This window comes from Ambystoma mexicanum, chromosome 3p (genome assembly GCF_040938575.1).
Source record: "Ambystoma mexicanum isolate Mex_15411 chromosome 3p, UKY_AmexF1_1, whole genome shotgun sequence".
In the NCBI taxonomy this organism is placed as follows: Eukaryota; Metazoa; Chordata; class Amphibia; order Caudata; family Ambystomatidae; genus Ambystoma; species Ambystoma mexicanum.
In genome coordinates this window covers 219,784,393-219,796,898 of record NC_090925.1, presented here as the reverse complement: position 1 = coordinate 219,796,898, position 12,506 = coordinate 219,784,393, and positions in this window count along the sequence as shown.

Here is a 12,506-nt window from a genome sequence, read left to right as displayed (position 1 = left end):
GTGTGCGAGCCTACCTCCCCATTATCATTGAGCTTGAAGAATTCCGTTATGGCGTCTAGCACCTCCTGTGCGTGGACCTCGTCCTTCAACAAGGAGTCGTTGCACTTCCATCGTCCCCTGCGGTCACTTAGCCATCCCCTTGCTATGGTGACTTGGACCAGGTCATGGTCTGACCAGGGGACGGGGTCGACCCTGTGGCCGGTGACGAATGGGTGCAGGGTCTCGTCCACTAAGATGTAGTCTATTCTGGAAAAAGACGTGTGGATAGCAGAGTAATATGTGAAAGAGGGGGCGCCCGTCCTGGGGGTCGGGATTGTGTCCACCAGGCCTAATTCCGAATGAACCCTTTGGAAGTTTCGTGCCATGGTCTCATCTGCAGCCCTGGAGATCTGGGGACCAATGCGTTTCCTATCCTGGGTTGAGTCCAGGACCATGTTGAAGTCCCCACCCACCACCACCGTGCCTTGGGCGAATAGCTTGAGTCTATCCCTCACCTCCTCCCAGAATTGAGTTTGACCTTCGTTTGGACCGTATACAACGGCAAGAGTGAGTGGGGTGCCCTGCAGGGACCCCCGCACCAGCAAGTAGCGGCCCTCTGGGTCTTTCAGTATGGCCTCGTTTTCGAAGCCAACATTCCTCGCTAACAAAATGGCCACCCCACTCTTTTCGCCCTTGTGGGACGCACAAAAAACCTCCCCAATTCCCCCCCCCTGCATTTTAGGCTCCTTCCCCCGTGCCCAGTGAGTCTCCTGCAAGAAGAGAAGGTCAAGGTTCACCCTTCTAAACTCCCTACAGACCAGGGACCTCTTTGTGGGGATGTTCAGACCCCGTACGTTGAGAGAGCCCACTCCCAGGGCCGGCAGACTTTCAGCCATAATCTAAGTTTTTTCTTCTCTCTCGGTCAACACCTTCACATTACCCTCCCTTGCGTGCTCCCTTAGTTTTGTTTTGTGCTCCCCCTCTCCCCCCACCTCTCCTCCCCGGGTGGGCCTGAAACGTTTCCCCAACTGCCCCCCATTCCCAACCCCTAACTGAGCAACCCCAACTTTTGTGTACCCCTCTGCCCCCTCCCCGGCGGCCCGCCAGTTAGTTCTGCCATCGCTGGCTTTTGGCCGAACCACCAGCCTGCCCACTTCGGCCAGGCGATCCGTGTAAAGCTCATCACTTTCAGCCCCCCTTGTTGCGTCGTCCCTTCTTTGGACCCCTTATACTTGCTGTTCGTAGGGACGCTGTTAGTGGTAGAACCTCTGAGTCCTCTCTCGACTGTCCAAAACGTGACGGGTCGCCCCCGTTCTCAGTCCTCAGAGTCGTTCCGTTCTCCGTCCTTCGCTGGTGATGGTGTATTCATTTTTCTGAATTTCCTCGTGCCGGTTTTTCTTCTCCTGTCTCCCTACAGGCCAAGGCCAGTTGGTCTGCCCTTCTCCGGCCCGATGGGCCCCTCCAGGGGTTTGAGTCTGTTACGTAGTCTTGGATGGCTCCCCGTATGTCTATCTGTAGCGCACTCCCTTCTCCTTGAGCAGTTGCGTTAGGGGGCGGCACATTCTGCGCTTGGCCAGAGTATAGGCGGAGAGATCCTGGTAGATAGAAATCTGGGCATTATTGTAAGTGATATCCCGGGCCTTTCTGGCCTCCTCCAGCACTTTTGTCTTTTCCGAATAGTAGTGGAACCGGACCAGGATCGACCGGGGGCCCGGCGCTCTGCCCCCCGCCCTGTGCACCCTATCGAATGTGAGTTCCGTTGTCATCGCTTCTGCAAACAGGAGGGTGATAACATCTTGCACCGCTCGGGTGATGTCTCTCTCCGTTTCCCCTTCCAATTCGGGTACCCCGAAGATTCTGAGGTTGTTCCTCCTTTCCCTGTTTTCGAAGTCATCCATTTGCCGGGCCCGTTCCTCGTCCCGATTCTCCAGGGCAGCTAGCCTCATGCCTATTTGTATATCTTGAGATGCTGTTGTAGATTGGTTGGTCTCAACCTGTAACACTCTGCCTTCGACCTTGTCCACCCTTTGGTCCATTTTCTCGAATTTCTGGGTGATATCAGAGCACATGTCCCTGATTTCCTGCAGGATCGAGGCAAAGCCCCTTTCCATTGCCACTGTGGAAGGTGCCGGGGCCTCCGACTGGGCCATTTCTCTATCGAGTCTTGTACCTTTGATGCTACTTGGTGCCGCCTGGAAGCGATATTCCTGCACGGTTTCTCGCCAGTTCATCTGGTCCACCCCTGCGCCCCGCCGGCAAGTCCGCTGCGGTCCCGACAGGGACTGAGGGGCCCCTCTCGAGTCAGGCGGTGATTTCCTTCCTGGGGTACCCCGAGGAGGTTCGTGAGAAGGGGGGTGAACTGGGGAGAGGTCTCCCCCCACTCGAATGAAGTATGCCTTTGCTGCTGCAGGGGGGTCGTTATCGGGCAGGCACACGCCCCACATTCACCAGGCGGGGGCCTCACACCCAGTCCAGCTTTGCTGTGGCAATCAGGGCCTTCTTTTGGTCTCGTGGAGGTCTTTGTGGTCCAATGGGTCCCCTCACTTCAGCCCTCGCTCCTATCAAATGCGTCTCCTCTGTTCTTCTGGGCCCGCCGTGTCGAGGTGCAGGCCCTGCCGCGTTGCGGGGGACTCCTGCCTGTCTGTGCAATCTTCGGTGGGCCCCTAAGGCCAGCGCTGAGGAGTCTCGTGGGGGCCCGCCCTGCGTTTTCACTTTTTCACTCCAGCACCTCCGCCCCAGTCCCCTGGGAGCCGGCCTCCAAACAGTGTGCCCTCTCTGTCCGCTGAATCAGGCCTCCGGTGTTTTGTGCCCCAGCTCCCCCAGCAGGTGTAGGAGCTTATCGAGGGGAGGGCGAAGCCCGTGCAATGCGTCCACGCGGTTCCGAAGGGACGCCCCTCCCCCCTCGGCTCCGCGACTGCAGAGGCCTCACTTCGCTTTACACCTCGAGGCCTCGGGTTCTCCGGGTTTCCCGAGCATCGCTCTTTCGCGCGTGGGGTGCCTGGGGGGGGGGGGTCACCACGCCAATCCGTCAAGTTGGGTCTGCCTGGGCTGGGTCGGGGGGGCTCAATCCCCTATAACTGCCAGGCTTCGGCGGGAGCAGTACACTCAGGCAGCCATTGCCTGTGCGCCCCCTGGTGGCCTCCTGTATAGTATTTTAATGTGTATGTGTGTGTGTGTGTGTGTGTGTGTGTATAAAAGATGGGTAGTGCACTTACCATGAGTACTCAATTCAGACTTTCCAGATGTGTGATATATGTTAATGAGCCGATCTGCTGAGAATCACTGAATGGACGATTTAATAATGAAAATGTCCAGTGAAGTATCTTTTAATATTCTTTTTCAAAGGGTCGGTACAGTAAACATTGTATGCTGCACTCTTTTAAAGGGCCTATGCGGTTAAATGGCATCTATAGTGCCTTCTTTAGAGGGCCCTGCAGAAAAGCGTTCTTTCCTAGCTGTTTGATAAAGGGCTTTTCCAGTGAAGCACTGTTCCCCATCGTGCCTAAAGGTCCAGTCCAATGAAGTACTCATTATTAATGTTTTTTTTAAAAACATTTTTAGTGTGTCATAGTTTAAAAGAAAACCTTTCAAACAAACTTTAAATTCCTCACCATCCTTGTACATTAGGCAATTATGTAAAGAAAAACACACAAGAAAAAGAAAATTGTGAAAACATTCTAAAGAAATCCTATAACTCTCGTTCCTCCAATAATACATATATTATCAACCCATATACACCTTCGGCCAGGCCATAACTTTCCTCCTCCAGCCCTAAAAACCTTATACAAAGTGAATTTGTTTAAAAGATTTTACAAAAATAAATAGCTTCAAAATATAGTTACTGCCAAGAATAAACATAGATATTTACCACTAAACAACAACTTCCACCAATTGGCTTGGTTACGGACTCTATACTGTTGTATACATTTTTCAAACCAGGCCCTTCTTTGTTCTTCCAGTTGTTTACAGTGCACAGCACATGCCTCAGTGTCTCTGGGTTATGGCAAAATCTACATTCACGTGGTTCCATATTAGGCGTGCCCCTACTCCTTTAGCACTTCTGTGGTTAGGAACAGATTAAAACACAGTTTGTCTAAAATCAGCATTGGGGAATCCTATTAAGTAGTTCAGCATTTAGTGTGAAGCTGTTGTCTCCTCTGGAAAGTTTTAACACAGGAAGAGCTCTGATCTTGGGCACATATCCAGGCCCACTCCCAAACCTTACTCTTTGCTGACTGGGGTTACCCAGCAAGAGTTCTGTGTGTATTCCTGCTGTATTCATACATTCTAAACATTCTTTCCCATCATGCATGGGCATAGGTCATGGGGGAGATATAATGACATTTATCCCACCCAGAATATGTAAGTGTTGTCGTGCACGGTGCAGTGCGCTGTGTCTCTGCACTGCCTGCAGTTGCATCATGCAGCATGTAAAAATACTTCTGCAGGTTGCAGCAGTTAGCGTGCAAAATTACAAGTTAGTACTTCTGCTCATTGCGTGCTGTGCACCTGCGCATTTGGTACACCCGGGCTGAGGAACAAACTGCATATGCCCCTGCGCAGTGGACTGCTGCGCAGCCTCAGCCTACATTTTTCCAGAACAAAGGGGAGTAGCCAGGCAGCGACGCATGCTTGTGCTGACTGTGAAGGCTGGGCCGGCCTATGCGATGGACGGCGCATGACTGGACGAGGGAGGGGGCAAATGTGTGACTGAGTCTGAGTGTGTGATGTCATGAGACTGGGGCTGATCCTTAAGAAAACTACAACAAAATGTCTTGACAATATGCAGTGTCCAAGTAGAAACGGAGGTAGATCCTGCTCTATGCGCGACTGCTCGTGTTCCACCAATATTTTGCATTATACTGTGAAATGTATGGTGTTCTTTTAGAGAGTTTTCCTTCATGAATTGGGAAACACTGGTGTGTGTGTGTGTGTGTGTGTGTGTGTGTGTGTGTGTCTGTCTGTCTGTCTGTCTGTCTGTCTGTCTGTCTGTCTGTCTGTCTGTCTGTGTCTGTGTCTGTCTCCAGGTGTCCAGGTCCAGTTTGGATTTGACCTGGATCACACATATTTTTGTCAGGCATGGAGGAGATGCCGGGTTTAACCCATGGGTCTCCTGTTTGCACAGTTGAACGCCAGCAGATCGCATCTCCATTGTGCCACCTACACGGTGTCTGCCATTTTAGTGCCATTTACATTATTGGATGGTAAACTCCATGACCTGCGGTCCAGAAGGGTAAACGTTGCTAAATTATGATTATCTTTTCATTACAATCTGGCGTCGATGCTGTGTGTCCTCCATCATATGGCAGGCACATATCCTTACTCGGACATGCTTTAAATAGTGCACCGGCTGCTCTTCGCTCCTGGAATATGGATGTACAAACCTATAGGGAGACCCCCCCCATGTATTTATTAGCCGAAGTAAGGCGAGGCCGCTGTGCTGCGTTGGCCACATGCTGTAATCTGCACGCCTGCATGTGGGGAATGCACATACGCCAGAGCAATGTGTTTAAAGCGCTGTTTATACCCGTTGGGGGTTGGCCCTCTGTGCTGGTGGCACTGTGGTGGCATTCTGTGTGACTCTGGGGAATACCCAATCGCACCTGGGAAATTGCACCCTGACCAAGGGGTACCTCGAGGATGTATTGGACGATATGCAGTGATCTGCCCAGGATGTTAATGGGGCTGTGTGTTTTATAATTTTGTAGGGTGCTGTAACTCAGAAGGGGATGTGAAAGAGATGCTGAGCACTAATATAGGTTTCTTGATTAGCACTGAGTGGCATGAGCACATTTATCTTCTCAAAGAGTGACACCTACTTGGAGCAATCCCAGCAGCAAGGAAGGTGGGGACCAATGCAGACAGAGGAAAACGTGGCATTCTGGAGTGAACTTGGGGTGCATTTGTCCTTGGCTAGTAGGCTGGGACCCGTGCAGACATTGTGGGCCTTGGCTGTCTTTGAACGTTATGGGCACTGTCTGTAAATTGGTGTGTGAAGTGTTTCTCAAGTGCGCCCTGCAAAGGCTGTGTGGGGACATGAAAAATGCATGATAAATGTGGATGTCCCAGAAACTAAACGAAATCATGTCCCTGGTGCTGATGGATCCCTATGCATTTCCGGTGATAGACAAGTGGCTCAACTAATTGAGTACATAATGTGTGCTTTCAGGGCTTGGAGGGATGTCTCTGGTACGAATAAAGCCCCTCCAAATAACGTGAGCGCTGGTCACCCCCCTCTGAGCCCAGAACAGTAATTACCCAGGCCTTAGGTGAGATTGATTAATTCATCTTTTATTACATGCTGGGTGATTCTGTAGCACTTACCACTCGGCCCCTCTCTCTTCTTTGTGACTGCACTGGCACATTTCAAATATCCCAAAGCCTAGTAGGACCACTGTTTGGTTTATTATTTAGTCATTGCCTTTCCGTTGTTTAGTTGTTCCCTTGCTCCCTTCCCTTTTGCCTTGTGGAACTTTGAAACACAGTTTTTGTTGTATAAGCACCTTATAAATATCAAATAAATAAAAAAAAAATCAATACCGGAGACCATTCTCTAAGTGTGGGACCAGAATTCAAACCTGTGTTGCTCTTTGTTATCTTGCTTTGAAAACAAATGTGTTGCCTCTCAGCTATCCTCCCATCCCGTTTGGCTGCTAATCGCACTGTTGAGTCCATCCATCTAAGGGGGGGGTAAATCGGAGCTCAGGCGATGGATCCCTAGCATGCTGGCCTGTGCCAGTATTGGTGATTTAGGTCTGCATAATAAGAAATTATTAGATGCTTGTATTGCAGCCTCTATGAATTCTAGAGCACTCTCTCCCCTTCGTAAAAATGAGTGAGATCCCTGTGGAGGCATTTGCTTTTCAACGATCATGCAATGTACATTCTTGGTGAGCGCTACACATTTGACAATTTAGTGGCAGGGTGACCGTGTAAGTACAGAGGGGCTTGTCTTGAAGCTGCGCTGCACTTTGGATTTAGTACTGTCTACTCGCTGAGTTCATCACAGAGATACAGTGGATACACGTTAATATATGGCGTGGTGGTACGCCCAGTCTGCATTTGGTGATTTGGTGAGGATTGATAAAGGCCAGACACAGACCAGTTGCGTGAGAGCCACTTAGTTATAAAGTCCAGGTAGCTATATTTACATTATATACATATTCAGATACTTAAGTATAGTAACATAGAGACCTCTCACGTCATTGGGTGTCTGTCTTGAGCCAACTCTCCAATATTCACATTATACATTAGATTAAAGTTTGTGAGATTTGTAGACATGGAATGGTGGGTGGACACCCAATCTTTTTGGGACCAGCTATGCTCAGGCCATGACCTGGGAAGTGGTAACATTTTTACGTGAACTGAGCCTTCAGAAGGGAGACACCAAATTGAAGGATTTTATACTCTGAACTACTTTTCTTTTTCTTAATTTTCTTCTGTTTTCTTTTCTTCTTTTCTCTTGTTTTATACAGTGATTATATATGTAATTTAATAAGTACTGCTATTTAATTTTGTGAAAAGTCGGGTTCTTTGACTAAAACACAATACATTTAAAAAAAAGTCCCCAAGGTGTCCCCTGTCCCCCCCAGATTTTATGTGTCTCCTATGCCCCTGCCCCCATGCCACGAACACAGTAGTGGGGGTCATTACGAGTTTAGAGGTAGCCATGGTGCTATTAGCACCATGGCTCCCTCCAAACCTGGGTCGGGGTCCGGTGTCTCTGAATGGGGACTTACCGGGTCATTCCAACCTGGCAGGACCCGGTAAGTCCCCATTCAAAAAACCCTTCCCCATTCCCATTCAAGCCCCCATAGGGCTGAACGGGAATGGGGAAGGAGCTAATAACGGGCCTGTAAATTGCAGGCCCGTTATTAGCTCCCTGGTCCCTTAGCGGCTCCCGCTAAGGGTCCTCGGAATGCGGCGGTAAGGGGTTAACAGCACCAGCATCCTTACCGGTGCCGTTAACCCCTTACTGCCACATTCTTAATGACCCCAGTATCTCTTGTATGTGCCAATGCCGCTCCCAAAATTAGAAATGATGTTTTATCATTGCTAGAAGACATTTCCGGTCAAGCGCTAGTGCTTTCCAGCAACCCCAACTGGTAACATATCGTCTGCATTGGTGTGCTCCTAGGCAGTCTCAGAGCCTTTTTCCAACATACACATTCTACTAGGTTCCACACTGATAAAGGGCTGCACAGGGCTGTTCCTCCCCACCGTCATAGACTAAACAAGGCACCGTCGTCACATTGTACAATTGAATTATGGGTAACATGGAATACCTTTAATATCGCCTTAGGAGGGTTACTCCCTGTGTTGCCAGTGCTGATTATAACACTGTGTTGCACTGGAGAGGTAGGGTGGAGTGTGCTTGTTGTGCTTTTCAAAGGACTCCCCAACAATATATCTCTTTGTTCTTTTTTAGAAGACCCTGCCAGGGAAGCCCAGTCATTGCAGCTTAAGTGGTGACTGTACTTCACCTTGGACAGCCTTTTCACGGAAAAGCCTTATTGTGCTTTTCCATGTAATTGCCATTTATTGCAACGCCAAGACCTTTAAATAAATGTTAAACAATGAACAACGAGTACAAACGACTGGGTTGTAGCTCAGAGTGAAGCAGTAACAGTAGTGTGAATCATGTCTACTGCAATGACATCTATATTGAAAAGGAAACTCGTGTTTTTCTAGAGAACATGAGGTCAAAAGGACACGCTTAAGTATGTATTTCCTAGTTTACACAATGACCTTTGCACACTTATCGACTAGTTGCACAATGGCCCATGCCAACATATTACCAAATCCGCACGATGCTCCAAGCACACCCCTTGTCCAGTTTGCACAATGGCCCAGGCACTCATTTTGTCCAGTTTGCACAATGTTTCAAGCCCATAGTTTGCCCAGTTTGCTCAATGGTTTAAGCGTGCTTATTGCCCAGATTGCACAATGCCCAAACACACGTTGCCCACATCTGTGCTGTAGAGTGAGGGATAAGACCGAGAAACAGGGCTGCGCTGAACAGGTGGGTCAGAGTGACCAGTGGGTGGCTCTGTGTAAGTGGGTGTCAGTGCCCCACCTGTGCTGACCAAGAGGTGGCAATGACTAGAGCTGTGAGGCGGAGCAGGCAGCCAGAGGGGCACAGTCGCCATTGCTCGGCTGAGTCATGACAGTGAGAGGGCACTCTGGGTGGTGGTGTGTAGGGCAATGCACGCGGTCATTTATGACCAGAGTGGGAGCGCTGTGATATGAGTGCTGAAGTGTGAAGAGTGTAGTCTGTGAGAACTGCGACCCACAGAGTGAGTGCGCTGTGAGTGCAGTGAGAGCAGGTAATATGAGAGGTGCAGAGAACACAACAGGAGCACCAGAGTGCAAGCACAGTGCGAACGGTGATGCGAGTGCACCCAGAGTGTAGGGTGAGCACTCAATGTCGACGATGCAGAGTGAGTGTCGAGTGAGTTCAATGTTAACAATGCCCAATGCAATCCAATGTCAGCAGGGCAATGCGTGTGTATAAACCATGCAGTGTGACTGTAGTCTGAGCAGTGTGACCAAGCCCCCTACATTTGCGTGGGGTCGGGGATGGGGTTGTCATGGGGGCAGGGTGCCCCCACCTGCAGAGGCGTGTCCAGGGAGTGGCCTGGGGTGGCACGTGCTACCCCTGGAATCTGATTGGCCACCCCAAGTGACTACCCATAATCCTAAACTATGATCATTATGGGTTTGTGCGCTGGTACTTCATGCTACCCCTGCATAAGTCAGTGTCCCACTTGGGCCGCCCCAGTCAAAAGAGCGTGGACACGCAACTGGCCTCCGGTAGCAGGATCCTCACCTTAAATCCCCTGGAACACCCCACCCTGCCCTGGGTCGGTGCTCGGGGACTGTCACTGATTCTATACATCAAAGTCCCCTGCCCCACAGAGAAATATCCCCTTGAGTAGTATCCTGAAAACCTATAAAGAGCCCTCATATTGTAGGCCCCTTTGGAGATGCTGCAGGCTGGGAGGGTCCGAGAGGGTATTAATGGAACTGAAAGCCACGATTGCGCCAGCAGGGCTGTGTGTGAATCAGGAGCAGACTGTACATAGAGAGCGGAGTGGCAGACTGCGCCGCATTCTGCCATCCAAAATGGTGGCCAAGCCTGAAATACTGCGTCATGCTCGCTCATTGCACAGGACCTGTTCCTCAAATGCTGGTAACGGAGTCCTAATCAAACACACAAGCATATTGTTAGGGTGGCCTAAGGGAAAGGACCAGCCAGGCCTACCTGTCCTCCTGACAGTACAGCCAATCCTAGTGCAGGGTGAGCGGTGCAGTGTGAGCAAGGCCGTTTTGTCAGTGCAAGTGCAGTTTAAGTAGCGTAAGGTTAGCAGCCAATGTGAATGTGGGGCACAAGGTAGACACAGGTAGTATAGCTCAGTGGCAACGCGCTCATCTTGGAAATAACGCGCAGTGCTCATCTTGGAAATAACGCGCTGCAGAACAGGACAGGTTCGAATCCTGGGTACGTGATATTAAGCGCGAAAAAACAATTATAATTATAGTTATAATGTGAGCTGGGCGAGGAATTCATTGTCTTGGTTGTTTTGTCAAGCGCTACCAGGCTGCGGCATGGCCACTTCACAGTCCTAAAGGTATTACCCAAATTGTTTGTTTACAATTGTTCGAATGAACAATTGACCGAATTTAAAGGGTCACAATTGACCTTTTCACAATTGACCGTATATATATATATATATATATATATGTATATAGGGATAAAAAAAGAACTGCAATTGCGCGGTTCACAGCGGCACTCCTCCATTTAGGTTCAAAAGAATCACATTTGGCCATCATCGTCGTGTAAAATGTCCGTTATTGTTCAGTAGGTGGACACATAAAGAAAACAAACACACAATTACGAGTTTCACCCAAACTGGGCTTCGTCAGATTGTGAATGGAACAATGGAATTCCTTTGCATTTAACCCATGACTCATCAATGCTCTCCTTGGTTTAAAAACACTAGACTGCTACTTTATTGTACTCTCATTAGCCTCTAAGGGCGGCCATGTTTAAAATCCCTTAGGCTCTGAAGTCAGCGTGTTATCATGTTCTGATCCCTTTGTTTGCTATTATACATTTGTGCATCTGATATATAGTCATACTAATTTAAAACGAACTGTCAGTCTGCAAATGTTGCTATTCAAAAAGTGATTCAATTTCCATCTTACTATAGTAGCTGTACTGATTTCATTGCTCAGTGCTTTACCTTAATAAAGTGCACGGTGCTAGTACTTGATGCAATGCTGCATTCATTTTGCTGTAGTAGCAATACTAAAGAACTTACTTGGTGCCATTGCCTTCATAAAGTGCTGGTATTCAATAAAGTGCTACGTGCTTGCTAAGTTAAAATGTTTATAATCTATGCACAAACTATGGTCTGTGGTAATGCAGTAATCGGCATACACATATATATATTTTTGGATTTGACGAGAAATTTACTATGCCGCTTGATGTTGTTTGTTGCAATCTATGTAACTTTATATCGAGGCTCACCAAGGGTGCAATCAATTAGCCTCACTATTCCTGGTAATGGGAGTTGATGTTAATCTGTTTACTTTCAAGAAATATTATACATGTTAATTACTGTGCACACTATATTTGGTAAAGTGCTTCGTGCCTTAGATGATTTTAAAGAAAAAATTGCCATGATTTTCTAAAAACTGTTCAAGAACTTATTATAAAGTGCTTAGTGCATCAAGAGTAATAAAGCGCAAAGTCGCTATAGTTCTCCTAAAATAATATAACATATACAATGTGTCACATTTTTTTCCCATATACACAACACCATCAGTGCACAGATTTTGTACCATCATTTGTTGTCTTGCCTGAGTAATATTTATCTTCCCAATACCAGGGGAGGTCTAGTGTTTTTATGGGATCCATTGTGTCCAAAGGTTATTGTGATAAAAACATATATACTGTGCTCGGAATAATTGCATGTACCTACACCTCACTTGCTAAAAACGTATCAAGAAGACGTATCAGAAAAAACATACATTATAGTTTAAAAAGTTATTAAATCCTAGGTATCATGCCAATAGATGTTCAGTTTGCGGCCCCACTTGTTGTTAAAATTTTCTTTTCATCATACCAGCCATTGGTTGTGAAATGTCCTTATTTTTTCACTAGCATCTCACAATCACATTTGTTCCTAAAATAGACAATACATGTATAGTCCTTAACCTCATTCTCCTATAAACGTATAGAGCTCCTCATCCTTGTTGTGTCCTCCCGGGGATTTGGTATTATATTCAATTATGTATCTACTTTCCAATTGGCGTAACTGTCGCTCTCTATCCCCGCCTCTCAGATGTTGTTGAACATGATCAATGCCAAAATATTTTAATGACTCTGTTTCCTTTATGTACTTCTGAAAAATGTTTCACTAGAGGATATGTTGGATCATTGTTTTTAATTGCTCTCAGATGTTGCAAAATTCTGATTTTGACTTCCAATTTGGTGCTTCCTATGTACCAGAGATTGCAGC